Genomic DNA, 17,166 nt, shown 5'->3' on the forward strand with positions numbered 1-17,166 from the left:
CACGCTTAAAGGCATGGCCACACGCTCTGAATAGTGCTTCTCCTCTTAAGTTTAAATACATACCAACTGTAATCTTCACAGGTAGCATATTTTTTTCACATATACTTTACTTTATAGTTATTCTTAGCATTAACGGATCGATTTTTTTTCAAGTATTTCTGTAGGTGAGTGAGGCCGTCTTGCATTATAGCGTTAAAATAAATACTTAAATGTATTATCGTGTGTCAATATGCTTTTAGCACTGCTTATATGAATGTAAATGAGAACTGCCAGTTGGGTTTTTATGACAAAGGCAGAAAACGTCTCTGTGTGTGCTCAGCCTGTAATTACGATGAGTCTCGAACAACCTCAGTGGCAGAATACAGCCAGAGAAGACAGTCTAACCAATAGGTCTACACATCCGACTCGCCAGGGTATCTCGAAAATTAAGTCTACCACGTAGCTATACACTAGCTTTACTCGAGTTGCAGTGAGTAAACCGACTTCGGGAACACTCAGTTTCCTAGGGTACTGATAATCCCTTACTCTTATCATAAGCATAACCACGAACATTCAAGATAAAGATCTGAACATTGATGAGGCAGAAGTGCAGGATAGAAGTAAATGGAAACGGCTCATCCGAAACGGCGACTCCATAAAATGGAACCAGCTGGGAAGAAGAAGAAGATTTGAGCATTATTTAGGCGCTTTAGCATACTGTGGAAACCTAATAAACAGTTATCTTTCGGTTTTCTTATGTTGTGACGGGTAATTTTCCTGGTAAATGCAACTTTTAAATGAAGTTGAAATCATTTCAGAAACTCATGGAGGATACCGTATTTTCCAAGTGGATGAATCCATATAAAACATTTATGAGCTCGAATATTAAACTGGCTTCACAAAAGCAAAGGTTAAAAACAAATTCACTGAACATAGCACGCACTGTAACCTGTCTCTGGAGAGTAATTATAGACAACTACACATACAAACACTATTATTATTATTATTATTATTATTATTATTATTATTATTATTATTATTATTATTATTATTATTATATTATTATTATTATTTATTATTATTATTGAATATGTGTGTAATGTACTCTCAGGTAGAAGGAATACGGGCAATTTTACCGTAAGGATATTTCAATCGGCGTTATTACAAATTTTTCTCACCAATTTACCATCACGACAATAAATTATAATCATTTACACAAGTAAAGTAACCATTAAATTTTTAAAAAATTCGTTGCACTTTAACATTGTTCATAAAGTATTCTGATTTCCAAAGAATATTGAAAGATACTCAGACGCCATTAGTGGAAGTTTTTTTTTTCATTTTGTTTTAATGCGATGTCGAACAAACGTCTTCTGGCACTTGGTACTTTCCCGCCAAAGTTTTCACTGACTAGACGACGTCTGTTGCAAAATCAGAGGCTGCGAAACGTTCGTGAACATGTGTCATTACCTGAGCACAAATGGGTACAAACACGTCTTGCGTGAGGCACCATTAATATATTCAAACTAAATGATAATTGCCAATCTTCAACGATAAACAAATGCTTCTGTGCAGAGAAAAAAAAATAGACGGTTGAACTTTGCAGGTGCAATATACTAGTTGACAATTGATCATAATGAAACCTCTCGATCTATAGGAACCTATCCTTCGAATTAAAAGAAAATGGAACTATTGCATTTCTGCAGACAATAGATAGTTCTTAACTTAATATGGTAAAACGGATTTTGCAGGTACAACATACCGAAGACTGAGAAATAATGGATACCTTACTAGCAATACAACGCTGCCCTGAAATTTTTGGAGAGGATTGGAATCGCGGATGCAAAGGAGCTCATAAGAAACGATCCCTTGTCGTTCCTGACAACTCTTATCGGAAGGTACCAAGAGCACCTTCCCTTTCAGGTAAGAGGAAAGATTGATTGTTTTGCGTTTAGGTTTCAAACGACGGGAAGCTGTTGTTAAGGATTACTATAGAATTCACTAAATGTTTCCTGTTTTCACTACGCTTTTCTCTTCAACTAATACTTTATCGATTATTTCCACTCCACTGAACAAGTATAATAAAAAAGCATTTTTACACATTTTGGTATTTTTGTCCAAGTCATTTCCAGGAGCGAAAAAGTGTATAACCTTGACATTTAGTAAAAACTTTTGGATAATCAGATATCTCATTATAACTTTTGAGAACACTATTTTCGTTACAGACCTACACAATGTTTTCATATATCATCAGGCAATTATATAGCCTTCTTTATTACTCCAAATCACCTGAATTTCAAAAGGAACAAAGCATGGCTGCATTTTTCAAAACCACAAGCCTTTATTTGTTCCGATACTATACAAACCCTCGGTCCTTTAACAATAGGAAGGTACTTAGCGGCAGCTGAACCGGTCGTAAGCTTCGAACAAGGGGGTTCGGTAATCAGTAGTTAACTACTTGTCCGGCAGTTGGCGGTTAGCCCGACTGCGAGGAAAGGAGTAGGGATGGGCAAGTACCGCTAATTTATTTCGTTACCGGTAAAAACCGGTAAAAAATTTACTGTTACCGGTATTACCGGTACTTTACTGGTAAAATGTATTTCACTAGCAAGGCGATCGTGAGTGGTATGTTGGACTGTTGCTAAAATGGTATTCCCGGCAATGCAAGTTAGGTAAATGGTAAGATGGTGTCGAGTCGTGTTAATGGTGTGTTGTGGTTACTAATGCGTTCCGCGATTCCACCAATTATTTCATTAGTGATAATGGTAATTCAGAGATAGTTTATATTAAAAGTTTATGCATAACACTGCATATTATGATAATTTATTTAAAGAGGATTCATAACTAACTGTATAAATATTCTATGTTTAGCCTATACACACATATCTAAATATATATATATATATATATATATATATATATATATATATATATATATATATATATATATATTGAGAGATAGATATATAATAATAATAATATTCGACTCTGTTCCTCATAAGATATACAGTAGTCTTCCACCAGGCAACTCGTTGAAATTAGTGTAGTACTCTTTATTCTAATGCAGAACAGTAGGTCGATTGATAAAAGTAAGCAAAAAAGAAGTAAATGAATCTAGTTGCATTTGCCGTATCAGCACAATTAGAATAGTATACAGATACTACCTATTGTTTTAAAAGAACTGGTGTTACTTTGTTCACGTACTGTATGTGTGGTGAGTATTATAGTGGTTCAGCAATCAGCACATAGTGAGAGGCATTTTTACTCTTTCTTAATTAACAGCAATAACGGTAAATTACCGGTACTGAGATTTTTACCAGTAATGTACCATGAAGCCTGTAACCGGAAAAACCGGTACTTGCCCATCCCTAGAAAGGAGTCACTTTGCTTTCGGCCGTGTTTGGTTTTTTAGACGCGTTGCTCGCCATCCTCTCCCGCCCGCCTCTCGTAGTATGCTTTGTTTTCTTCACTGCGTGAAGTCTTTTCTCTTTTCTTTTTACTGTGTGTGTGCAAGGCTATGCGTAAGTATGTGTCTGTGTATATTCATACAGTGTTTATCTGATTTACCATGGAACCGAGAGCCGGAGAGACCCCCCCCTCGCCCCCCCCCCCCACCCCCCCCCCCCATCAGCCCAGATTGTGCCCTGGTGTGGAGGGCCGTAAGGTGTGGGGCCTTTCGGTCCCCTGTAGAGGTTGATCCTCATTACTTTGTACTCTGTGTCAAGGGCGAGAATGCTCTCGCACCCCAGCCATGTGATGTATGTGTTGTTTGGCGGTCGGAGGAGCTGTGGGAGCGCTATGGGGGGAGGAAGAAGCCGTGTAAGCTGGCCAAGGAGTCATCGGAGGGTTCTCCCGTTACTCCTTTGGTTACGGACACGTCTTCTTCTTTACTCCCTCCATCGCAGCTCCTTCCCCTTCGGGGGCGGGGGTGGGTATCTCGCTCCTCCTCTCTTGATCAGTCGAGGATGGGTCTAGGTACCCCGATCTTCAGTTGTAACTGGGATTGTCTATTCGCTTGGGGTGAGAGTCTGTCCCCCCCGGGCGAGGAGAAGACTCCCCCTCTGTTTCCTTCCTCAGACTGTGCAGGGGCTGCTGAGTCGTCTAGCGAGAGGGGCCATGCTGGTAACTCACGGCCCGACAACCGCGACGGTCTCCACGCTTGGCTACGCTGCTCCGCCCCACCTGGTGTATACCCAGCACTTTGTCATGGTTACCCCGACAGCTGCTGTTCAAGCGCCGCTGCTGGAGGTGAAGAGGTTTTCCCTGTCGCCGCTGCCTGGGTTTGCCGCTCTTGCTCCAGCCCCTGACTTCTGGTGTCCCAAGAGCTCTCCCCTGGACCTGCCTCCAGTACAGAGGATGCCGCTGGTTCCTGCCCCGCCTCCTGTTCCTGAGTCTCCTGCCGCTCCAGTTCCAGTATCAGTTCCTGCCCGTGGTGTTGCTGCTCCCACCCCAGGTCCTTCCGGACAGGTGCAGTCGGGCCCTGTTGCTTCGGCAACTGCCCCGGCTCCATCCTGGATGGAAGACCTGATGGTGGTCCTGAGAAAGCTGATGAAGAAGAAGAAGAAGAGGAGGAAGTTGTCGTCGTCATCTTCATCGTCTTCTTCGTCGTCGTCTGCCGCCACTTCCCCTTCGTCTTCTAAGGCCCTACAGCCGAAGAAGAAGAAGGTAGCCTCCTACCCAGCTAAGAAGGCTCGCCCTTAGACTTCTAAGGGTCCGTCCCACTCCAGTGGGATGGTTGGGATTTCCGCTGGTCCTCCTGTTCCTTCGGGAATGGAGCCCGTCTCTCCTTCCGCAAGGAAGAAGAAGACGGGGACCGGAGGAGCGCCAGCTAACGCGGGTACCTCCTAGCCAGAGGTTCCGCCTCAGCGCCAGGTACGGTCTCCTGCGGGCGATCGTACAGCCAAGACCCAGGCAACCGAGCTCGCTCGACGCCAGGATCCAGGCACAGAGCGAAAGACTGGCAGGAGTCGCCCAGGCGACTCCCACCAGACCAGCTATCGCTCTCGCGGCAATCTGCCGGTACCCAGGGTTGACACGACGGTCCCAGACCGGCTGCGGACTGAGGCAAGGAAGCGATCCGCTCGGTCACCTGAATCAGCCTCGGCTGCTCCAAGCGGCGTGACGCGCCATGAGGACTGGCCTCACTCCCACCGCGACAGCGGACTCTGCCGGTCCTCTGACCGCCGCTCCTACCAGGACCGGGTGGAGAGGGGGACCAACAGCAGCTCTCCTGACACTCGGGACCGTTGCCACTGTTCTTGGTCCAGCCGCTCTCCCCATGAGAACCACTCGACCAGGCCTGCAGCTTGATCGCCACCGTGGGTTGGCAATCGCCTGCAGCCTCCACAGCACACCGGTTCTGCCGGTGGGTGAGGGGGGAGTGTCAGGTCTACCTCTCCTATCCATTCAACTTCCTTGGGCTACACGGGGAAGAGCGAGGCGATCAGGAATGGGCGCGATCCCGCCACACCGCCCTACGAACCTGGCACGGTCCTAGGACCGACCAGATCGTATGCGCAAGTGGCAGGAGTAGACCATGAGGGGTCTGTTGCGGTTCTTCCTCTGGAAGGAGGAGGATCTCGGGAGGCGTCCTTGCTGAAGGGGCTTGACGTTACGTCTCCGCAGGGTGCAGTCACTCCTGAGATCCAGAGGTAGTTCGCCGAGGTTATTGTGCTGATCTGTCAGCACAACGACCTTGGGGAAGGATCGCCGCTGCCACCTTCCGAGCCTACATCGGGTTTGGAGTCGTACTGGGGACCCAAAAAGGAACCAAGGACGACGGTGGGCTTGCCGCGATCAGCCTTGGCCAACAGTGTGCTTAGCCAAGTGGATGCTCTTGTCTCTGGACAGGAGGGTTCGCTTCGGTCCGGCAGGTCGACCAAGCTTTTACCTGCCATCAGAAGACCCTCTGCCGCCCAAACAGGTTAACCCAGAATTAGCTAGGCTAACTCCGGGGGTGTCTCTGCAGCAGCTCCTGCTCGCAGCAAGAGGCACTTGCTTTGGAATCTACTGCCATGGCAGCATTCCAAGCAGTCTCATGGCTAGACCTGTCCCTCACGGTGTCTAAAGCCACAGCCTCCTCGAGAAACATCACTCCTGAAGGGGACCCGGCTTTCGTGAGGCTGTGCCAGTCTGGAGGTAGGACCATCTCCTACCTGCCCCACCAGATGGCTAACCTGTGGGCCAACCTGGTTCTGAGCGTGGGGGCACTGTCCTCATGCGAGTGACCTGGGCGAGAGGTGGCCTTGGGTCTTCGCAACGGACTGTGCAGAGTTCCTCCTCCCTCTTCCCCAGGGAGATGGTGGATGCTGCAGTGGAACAATGGTGCACTGACAAGAGTGATTGTTTAGTCCACCAGGCAGTCTCGAAGGTGGCTGGGCAACCTCAGACGACTGCTGCTAAGCCCAAGAGTTTAGCTAGCGCTTCCTCTGCGGCTAAGACGATCGCTTTGTCGAAGCCATGAGGAAAGACTGCCTTCAACTTCTTCGGTAAGGAGTGACCGTAACCAGCCCTTCTCCCAGGCCTCCTTCTCTCGAGGAGGAACTGGGAAGAAGAAGTCGAAGAGAGGATGGAAACGCTAGGGACAGCATTCCTCCTCACCTGCTGCTGGAAGGGGGAGGGGGGTGCCTGGCGAGCCATTGAGCAACATGGCAGCGCTTCGGAGCGGAGACCTGGATAGTGAACGTCCTTCGGGAGGGATATTTACTACCCTTCGAGTCTCGGCCACCCCTCACCTCTAACCTGGCCCATCAGCAGATATATGTCCCTGGTTCGGCCAAGGACGTGGCGCTTCGGCAGGAAGTAGAAGCCATGCTGAGCAAACATGCTGTGATCATATGAGATCAGTCGCCAGGCTTCTACAGTCGACTTTTCATAAGGTGGAAAGGTCCTTGGGGGGCTGGCGCCCGATGAATGAGATCTCTCTCCCTTGAACCGATTCATTCGCCAGACTCGGTTCACGATGGAAACAGCACGATCAGTGCTCAATTCTATCAGGGAGAACAACTTCATGCTTTCTGTGGATCTGAAGGACGTGTATTTCCAGATAACCATCCATCAATCCTCCAGGAAGTACCTTCGCTTCATCCTCGATGGGACGGTGTACCAATTCAGGGCACTTTGTTTCGGTCTCTCAACCGCCCCACAGGTGTTCACGTGAGTGTTCACGCTGGTGTCGGCTTGGGCCCACGCGGTAGGGATATGTTTTTTTCTGAGGTATCTCAATGATTGGTTAGTCCTGGCAAGCTCCCGCTCACAGTTGCTACAGGACAGATATCAACTTCTCAAATTCTGCCGCGATCTGGGGATCGTATTGAATTACGAGAAGTCAGATCTCGAGCCAAGCAGAGAATGAAGTACCTGGGCATGCTGATTGAACACGGTAGCCTGGGCTGAGTCTTCCCCGCAGATTCGCGGATCAGCAGGTTCAGGGAGGCAGCAGGACAGTTCCTGTCCCTACAGGAGCAGCCAGCTCAGCAGTGGCAGGTTGTGATCGGTCACCTGTCGTCTCTCGAGAAGCTAGTCCCTCACTGGCGTCTTCACCTGCAGTCTCTTCAGTGGAGACTAAAGGAGTGTTGGTCACACGCAAGAGACCCACCTTTCTTCCCCGTGTCCCTCATGGAGGTGAGGCAGGACTTAGCCTGGTGGCTGGACGACGGGAACCTCGTAAGAGGAGTGCCTTTTTGCACCCCCCCCCCCCCGGAGATGTTGCTGTTCTCAGACGCATCGAGACCGAGCGATGGGGCGCACACTTTGAGGAGTTGCTGGCTGCGGCTGTGTGGAACCATCACGACAGGCACCTTCACATCAACGTCCTGGAGCTCAAGAGTTCCATCATCTGGTGGGACACTCAATGGTGTTGATGAGCGACAACACCATGATAGTAGCATACGTCAACAAACAGGGGGGCCTAGTGTCGCTCCCGTTGCAACAGTTGACGTTGTAGGTGCACGAGTGGGCTGTGGCACACTCAGTAGAGCTGTCAGCCCACTTACATTCCAGGCAAGAGGAATGTGGTAGCCGACAAGCTCAGCCGTTGTTGGGATCAGGTGATAGGAATCGACTGGTTCCCTTCACCCAGACATGGTGGAAAGGCTATTCAACCTGTGGGGGCGTCCAGTCGTAGATCTGTTCACCACCCGGCACAACAGAAAACTCCAGGTTTTCTACTCGGTTGTGTCGGACCCATGGGCAGCTGCAGGAGGACGCTCTTCAACACCTGTGGGACAATCTCTTCGGGTATGCCTTTCCCCCGTTCTGTCTGATTCGCAAGGTGATCGGCAGGGCGCAGATCACCCCGAATCTTCAGATGATCCTGGTGGCACCCAAATGGCCTCAAGCCGTTTGGTACCCGGACCTGATGGCTCTGCTCGCTGAACGCACGAGAGAGATTCCCCCTTGGCACAACCTCCTGTGTCAGCCACACGTAGAACTGTACCACTGGTCGGTCGAGTTCTGTGTCTTCACGGCTGTCTGTTATCCCACCATTTCTTGCGAGTGAGAGGCTTTTCTCACAGCGCAGCAACAGAGATGGCTGGTTACCTCAGACAGTCCTCTGCAGCTGTATACCAGGGAAAGTGGTCTTTCTTCTGTGGTTGGTATCGTGGATGGGGTCTCTCTCCTCTCAGAGCCACTATTCAGCAGGTAGCGGATTTCCTCGTGTTCCTTCGCCGAGAGAAGCTCCTCTCCGTCTCCGCAGTTAAAGGATACAGAGCTGCCCTAGCCCTAGTCCTTAAACTGTGAGGAGTGGATATCTCCTCCTCCTTAGAGATCTCCTCCTTATGAGAACTTCGAGAGATCTTGCCCACCCAGGGAACTCAGGCCCCCAGGGCCCGGGTGGAATGTGACTCTCGTCCTTAGGAGTTTGACTCTAAGACCCTTCGAGCCACTCCGAGAGTCGTCAGACAGGGATCTGACCCTCAAGACCCTCTTCCTGCTGGCCCTGGCATCGGCGAAGAGAGTAGGGGAACTTCATGGTCTTTCCTTGCGACATCAGCATTCCAGGGATGGGGATCTGTGACGCTCGATTTCGTCCCGAACTTCGTAGCGAAGACTCAGAATCCTTTGGTCCCTGACGACCAGCTCGAGTCTTTTCATGATCCCCTCCCTGGAGGACTTCACTGATAATGATGCGGATGAGATGCTGCTTTGTCCTGTGAGGGTGCTACGGTGCTATCTGAAGAGAACTCGACACCTCAGGCCTGAGTGTCGATGTCTCTTCGTTAGCACCGGGGTTACCAAGAAAGAAGTTTCCAAGAACACTCTTTCTTTCTGGCTGCGTGAGGTGATTAGAAGGGCGTACGATACGGATGGTAGTGACGACACCCGTACCCTTCGTCCGAGAGCTCACGAAGTCAGAGGTATTGATCCAACCCTTGCATTCCGCAAAAACTTCTCCCTGGCGCAGGTTCTGAAGGCAGGGGTTTGGGCCAACCAGACCACCTTCACCTCTTTCTACTTTGGATATTACCCACAGGTCCTTGGACACCTTTTCCTTGGGACCCATGGTGGCTGCTTAACAAGTTGTGTAGTCTACCCAGCATCTGAGCGGACAGAACAGCACTGCATCCTTGTGTGACTGCATGAATGGACGAGTGAAAGAGAGTGTGACTGGCTTTTCTTCCTCCTTCGTTCTTCCTCCTACTACCTGTGGGGAGAGGGCCGCGGTCGTCACTACGCTGAACAAGAAGCAGATATGCAGGTAAGCTACACGACTGAGCTCCATCCTACCCCTTTCAGTAGGGATAGGAGTAATTATCCACCACTCCCCAACAAGGGGAGGGGGGAGTGGATGCCAACAAGAGACAAACCCCTGACTTTATTTTGGCTCTTGAAGTAGGAACTAGTTCTTGTGTTTTTGCTATTTATAAGAGGTACGCTTGCCTCCCTCTTATAAATTTGGTCCAGAAGTCTGACCACTGATCCTGCGGTGCACACCCCGATCAGCTGGGGAGAGGCTAGGATCCCTCCCTCTGCTCTTACGACCAGGGAGGGAACCAGTCTGTTCATAAGACTCAGATTCCACCCACCAATAAGTGAGTCTTCCTATTGCTAAAGGACCGAGGGTTTGTATACTTATCGGAACAAATAATAATTTGTCGAAAATTGTATTTTTCGTAACTATACAAACCTAAGGTCCTTTACACGTAGTCCCACCTCATGCCACCCCTCACTCTGCGTTTCCTGGGCCTAAAGCAAAGTGACTCCTCTCCTCGCAGTCAGGCTGACCGCCAACTGCCGGACAAGTAGTTTAACTACCGAACCCCCCTTGAAGCTTACGACGTTCAGCTGCCGCTAAGTACCTTCCTATTGTTAAAGGACCTCAGGTTTGCGTATAGTTAGGAAAAATACAATTTTCAACAAATTGTTATTTTACTGCTAAATATGTCACTTTCTTCCCTCATGACAGTGCTTGAATATTCTGGCCAAGACACAGGCAGAAAAGCATGTACCAACACTGGAGGAGGTTGTGGAGGCCGGTCTCAGCCTAGAAGGTGGACTTTGCCTCACACTAAACACCTTCATGTGCATCCTCCTTCATACGTTGGGATTCAAAGCGGATGTCCTCGATGGTATCTATAGCGTAATTCATGTTTTTTTTTTCTATGAACACTGTTTGTACTTCATTCACGCGTTTCCCCAGCTGTTTTTCTTCTTCTTCTTCTTCTTTCATGACATTGTGTTTGAATGTTTTTGCTGCGGGTGAGAGTGCTTGTGGGCGCCAATTTTTATTTTGGTCTTTGCCTTGTTTCGATCGTCCATATTTTAGGTGTTCGTTAATCATGTTCTCTCTCTCTCTCTCTCTCAAAAAAAAAAAAAAAGGCGTCAATTCAACATTCTTCCCAAGGCTCTAAGAAAACTCTCTCTCTCTCTCCAAAAAAAAAAAAAAAAAAAGCGTCATTTAAACATTCTTCCCAAGGCTCTGAGAAAACTCTCTCTCTCTCTCTCTCTCGTCTCTCTCTCTCTCTCTCTCTCTCTCTCTCTCTCTCTCTCTCTCTCTCTCTCCTCTCTCTCTCTCTCTCCAACTAAAAAGCCTCATTTAAACATCGTTCCCAAGGCTCTGAAAAACGTATCTCTCTCTCTAACTAACCAAAAAGCCTCATTTAAACATTCTTCCCAAGGCTCTAAGAAAACTTATCTCTCTCTCGCACGTGTGTGTTGAACTACTGGTGGCAAGGGCGCCAACTCAAGAAATCGAACAAAAATTATCAGTATGGCGTAAGAGCTCGACATTTTTAAAAAGTATTTTTATCATATCGAAGTTTAATCTTAATTTGTTTATGAACAGATACGCGCATTTTTTAGATAAACATCTCTGGATTCCAAGTTTCTTTATAGAGCAGTGGTTTCTCAACCTGGGGGCCATGGTGGGCTGTTGCAAGTTGTATATCTCTAAATAATATCAGCCTTCCCGCTGATGTGTGATAAAACGTGCAGAGTTAATCGAACTTTTCCCCAACCAATTTCAAATTTGCTATTGTCCGCTAGTCTTGTAGTCTAGTGATGTAAGCATATCACAGAAATCTATCAAATATAGGATGTTTACGACTAAACTTCGTAATAAAGCAAGGTTGTTATCTTCAACAACATTTTATTATTTTTTTTCTTTTTACCTTTTGGCGGGGTGGGATCTGGGAAAAAAATGAAGGGGAGCCAGACGAATGCTGATAATTCATGAAGGGGGGGAATGGGGTGAAAAAAAGTTGAGAACCACTGAATATAGAGGTTGTGAGGTCTCGCTCAGATACTCATTCAAAAGTAATTTGTTAATAAAACAAAGTCCGATGATTTGGTTGCTTTAAAATCTAAATTCTTATTGATTTATTCATCAATGGAAGAATACACATCGCATTGTCACCATCTCTTGAGATCTACTTTTAAATCAGAGTTCAAACATTTCTGTGGAAGTAACACGTTGATAATAATCAGTTTTTCGAATGAATCGTCAACTAAAGAACTGTGAACGCAAGTTCCTAGGCAATTTATAGATTGACACTGCAAGGGTAAAAACCAATAAACTAGACTGCATACCAACTTCAACGTAATAATAATAATAATAATAATTATTATTATTATTATTATTATTATTATTATTATTATTCAAAAATACATAGATAAATATTATGATTTATTCTCAAATTCTAATCGGCACTAATTTGTTCAAATCTTATATTTAAACCAAATTTCATTGAAATCCACCAAATATTCGACAAACAATCAAATAACCATACTAATGCCATATTTTAGATAATTGTAAAAATATAGTAACATTGCTAATTACACAGAAAAAAATCCTTCCAGGGTCCTACAGCACTCACGGCGATACACACTCCCACGTTGTTGTCCTTCTCAAAGATTTACGGTAAGCAATTCTTAGTGTTTTATTGTGTGTGTGAGAGAGAGAGACTTTTGTCTTATAAGATACGTTCAAAACCTTCTGAGTATGAATTTTGAAAACAGTCAACTTGGATTTACCTTTATAACGAGCATTCAACCCCTGCCTTACATCCAAAGGCGTAATCTTGCTCAGTAAGTTTAGAGAGAGAGAGAGAGGTGATAATAAAACTGCAGCTTTTGCATATTTCGAACAAATCACGGCCAACATCCAAACTTTCTTTCTCTTGCCATGCTCAAGAGGTAACGATGACAACTTCATCGTCGACGTGGGAAGTGGTTACCCGTTCGAAGACCCGATACAGCTGAGCGACATGCCCTGTACTCGGTGTTGTGCAGGACAAGAGTACAGATATGAACAGCACGGAGACACCATTTGGCGATTGCATCGACCTAGAGATGATTTGGCCACCGGAAGGAGAAATTGTAGGTGCACCAGATTTGGAGATTTGACTCCATCTCTTTCTTATTTACATTCTATTTTTATTCGCCAGTTTTAAACAATCACGGTTATTCTTCTTTTTCTTCTCTGACAATCAGGTGTTAGTCCTCTAATATGTCGTCTTCATAATATCCAATAGACTGCAAATTTCGTCTTCATATCTTTGAAATGATTTAAAACTATAGATCAGAATCAATTGACACTTAAATGACAGTGATCTGTGTTATGTTATATTCTGGATTAGAGATGACTTGAGAGTACTTACGCCTTTAGTTATCTCGCATAGTCCTACTGATCATTAACCTCTATATAACAGTCCTTTTCTCTCTCAACAGCCTATCATGCACGGAGAATGGCGCAAGATGTTCCACTGCGGCCTAGTTCCAGTGACCTTCGAATATTTTCAGCCTTTTATGGATAATATCTACGTCAGAGATTCCTCGTCCGATTTTCATTCGACGATCAGAGCCGTTCGCTTCCCGCCAGCTAAAGACAAAAGACAGGAGCGAATGATGGTGGCTTTCAAGGACCAGACTTTGCTGGTCGGTCCGATGGACGCCGCCGAGAAATCGTACATAAAAGAAGAGGATTTGGCTGACAAGATCAAAGAAAATTTTCCTACCATTCCGGCGAAAACGGTTGATCTCGCAGTTCGAAACTGGACTGGGATGAGGAAGGCAGCAAAGTAAAAAGCATTGCGTGAGGAAACGTTCGGTTGGGGTTTTCCTGTGGTCATTAAATTTTTATTTTCGTATGGAAGTGAAAAGTAACGGCTATATGTTTTTTTATACTGCTGAAACTCTCAGCACACTTTCTAGGGGCCTAATGTAAAAGGCAATAGATCGAAACGATGCGTAATTTGCAAGTGTTTAATTATATACGATTCATATCCCAGTGATGGCTCAACCATAGGTCTGAAGTAGTTTCATTACATTACTAGAAATATACGTAAATGGTTGAGATTATGGCGAGATCAATTAAAATTACTAATATGCTGGTCACGTCAAAATGAAAGCAATAATTAAATAGTTTTGCTATACGCATGGGAATCATTAATACAGTGTAGTGCTGTTTTCTTATTTAGTAAGATAATTTCGTCAGATTTTCATGATCTATAACATGAAGGTGCTCCATAGTCACATGATTATTTTACCTAAATGATTAAGTCAATAACCTAATTCAAGTTCATAAAGTACGAAAAAAAATTACCATAATTATATATATATATATATATATATATATATATATATATATATATATCTATATATATATATAAACGGCTATGGATCTGTTCCTTAATATCCCTCACGCGTTCCCTCAGTCTTGGGCCATGATCTGTCCCAGAGTGGCAAATTATGCAACGAGTGAATACCGACAGGGACGTCATTTAAGGGGCGCTGTGGGGGCAACTGGCCCCCCAAGACTCAACTTGCCTCCTCACTCCCCAAGCCCCAAGAAGTAACAGAAGCTGGTTTTCCATTATTCCTACCGAAAATCAAATGTGTCATCACATTGAGTTATATCTATCTGTCTGTCTGTCTATCTATCTATCTATATTTCCCTATCACATACATTATTTGTTTGCCGCAAAGATTACATTGCACACATTGATACAGTCCTCTTGGTTTCACAGATTCATTCTGCAAAGGCGTTCGCAGAACAAAAGAAACAAGAGGACCTGATAGATGTGTACACTGGTCTAAGACCTTACCAGTCACTACTGCTAGTAATGAGTTTTTTTTTTTTTTTTTTTTACATGTAAAGAACTACCTGCGAACAACTTGGGATGATCGGCATCTTGCTTGTTGTTGATGGCCACAGAAAAACATATGGTTAAGTCATTCGACTTGGAAGAGCTATAGTGAATGATTTTGCTTACATGAGACACCGTCGGTAGGTACCCATTGGTGTAATTGTATATATGAATGTAATTAAAACTTCTTATATTATTCAAATTTGATTTGGGCATCAAATTATCAACATTATTACTTTTATATTATCTTATTTTCATTATGGTACTCAAATTGTCAACATTACACTAATAATGTAGTTGCTTCCTGATTTTCATTAATGCCGGCGTTAATGGCACTATAATTTAATCTATAAAGTATATTTTCATTAAAATGTAGTAAAATGTCATTTTTTCTTTTTCTTTTTTAAATGTGCAATCATAAATATATGAAGTTTCTCGGAAATATTACGTTTCTTCATCCTTGTCTGTCTACTAGCTACCAGTGATGATGAGATAAACAAACAGTGGGAGTATTTAAATTTTGCTGAAATACCTTGCTAATGTGGCTTCAAAAACACATCAAATAGCTCAAAATAAACAAAAAACAAATCTGGTTAGGCTCTCTTCTCTCGCCAAACCGCCTTTGGCCCTTACTCCCCCAACCCAACAAAAATCTGAAATGATGCCTCTGAATTCAGAGTTACTGTTTTCGGAGATTTAGTAAAGCCATACGTGGCGTTCTTTGTGACATTCATCAACGCTTAGCAATGGAAAAAAAAGTAGACCTGGAGCTGTACTGTGAAAGAACAATAGCTGTAAATAGATTCTACAGAATTTCTTACGTAAATACATAGATTCTACAGAATTTTCTACATCATTCTCCGGAGAAATTTCAAAATTTGTTGTATCGCACTAATTGTCTCGAAACGTAAAGTTTAACCAACTCTCACGGAAATCCGATTATAGTCTAATCCACATATAAGTTATAACACAATTTCTGTTGCGAACTGGACTCATTTGCTTCTAAAGTAAATAATCGTAATGAAAAGAGCGTGGAGTTACCGAAACCATTTAAATAAATCTAAAATGCTCTGAACACATAATGTTTAAGTAAGCAAACTTCAGAAAGATACAGTGGAACACAGCTCCGTTGACGACACAATGTAATGTAGCTATGTAGTCAATGCTCTCAATTGATAGTGACAACGTTAACAGAAACTTCAGAAAGATAAAGTGGGACAGCTCTGCTGAGATTACAATGTGATGTTGCCACGTAATTTTGTTTTATTGGATAAAATATAAAATATTTTACCATTTTAATATTATTGCATGTAGGATTTTATCAAAGTTGACTTGAATTTACCAGAATTTAAACAAAATTTTAGGGTGTACATTTTACAAATAATCTATGTATCTCAATGTTAATATTTTTTTGTAAATTGCCCCACATAATTTTATTTTATCAGTATATATTGTTTACTATTTGGCCTTTTCATCATACACAATCTATCTTTTGTGGCCGGAATTTCATGAACATATTTGTACAAAACTTCTCTATCATAACTGTTAACAGATTTACTCTTGGCATTTTCCCAAATAGTTTCCCATTCCAGTAAAGGGTATTTCTCTTCAATTTTTGGGTTGAATTTATCATCTCTCGATAAAACCCAAATAGTTTTCCACTCAAATAAAGGGTATTTCTCTTCAATTTTTGAGTTGAACTTTTCATTTTTCGATAAAAACCCATAAATACTCCTAGAGTTCACATTTGGGTAGTTTTCCATCTTTATTACCTTCCGTAAGTTTGTTATTTAGGTAGGTCATTATAGATACGATGTCTTCATCTTACAATAATACACAAGAAGTTCATAGCCAATGACTCTTTTTATGAAGGACTTATAAAATGTGTTGGAAAATATTGAATTGAATTTCGTTGTTACATTGATCTTTCCAGTGCCTCCTTCTTAGTTTGCCTGTTTAATGGGTGATAGTTTCTGTTCCATACAAACTTAGATATGCATCTTTCTATCGATTTCCCTGTCATTCTTGGTAAGGGAAACACATGGGGCACATAAAACCTTTGAATTGACTTTTGGAATAGTGACAGTTTCCTTGATTACAATTGGCCTATATTAGATACAATACTCTTTTCTTGGCTTTTCGTAATCATTATCATATATTACACCGAATTAAAGGACCCTACAGTTACATTTATGCTAAAATCTGGCCAGACTTCCTTGTTTTTTCATAAGTCTTGCGCCTGTTGCCTCTTCATAGTCTATTATTTCCGAACAATCTTTTATTCTTTTATAGATTCATCAGACTTAACTATAATGGTCGTGTCATCTGCAACCCCTACAATACAAATTCTCAGTCCATTTTGGTAGTTCTAAAGCTTCTTTGAGCAATTTACTCTTTTACATCCTGTATAACGGTTCTTGAGCTATTACGAAGAGAATCAAGGATAATGGACATCCTTGCCTAGCAGACCACTCAACAGGGAAATAATCGGCCAGGTTCCCATTAATACAAAGACAATTTTGTGCATTAAAATAAAGCATTTTTATCAAACCTATAAAACTGCTTGCAAAACCCATTATTTCTAGTACCTGAAAGACAA

At 43.8% G+C, this 17,166-nt stretch overlaps 1 long non-coding RNA gene across 1 annotated transcript; it reads left to right on the plus strand.

Moving 5' to 3' along the window:
* The first annotated feature begins 1,777 nt into the window (after positions 1-1,777).
* On the plus strand, positions 1,778-12,780 carry LOC135223695 (uncharacterized). Its single transcript, XR_010316567.1, has 4 exons — positions 1,778-1,902; positions 10,388-10,550; positions 12,280-12,340; positions 12,614-12,780. It is a non-coding gene; the product is annotated as an uncharacterized LOC135223695 (long non-coding RNA).
* The last annotated feature ends 4,386 nt before the right edge of the window (positions 12,781-17,166 follow it).

The sequence above is a fragment of the Macrobrachium nipponense genome, chromosome 10 (genome assembly GCF_015104395.2).
Source record: "Macrobrachium nipponense isolate FS-2020 chromosome 10, ASM1510439v2, whole genome shotgun sequence".
Classification (NCBI taxonomy): Eukaryota; Metazoa; Arthropoda; class Malacostraca; order Decapoda; family Palaemonidae; genus Macrobrachium; species Macrobrachium nipponense.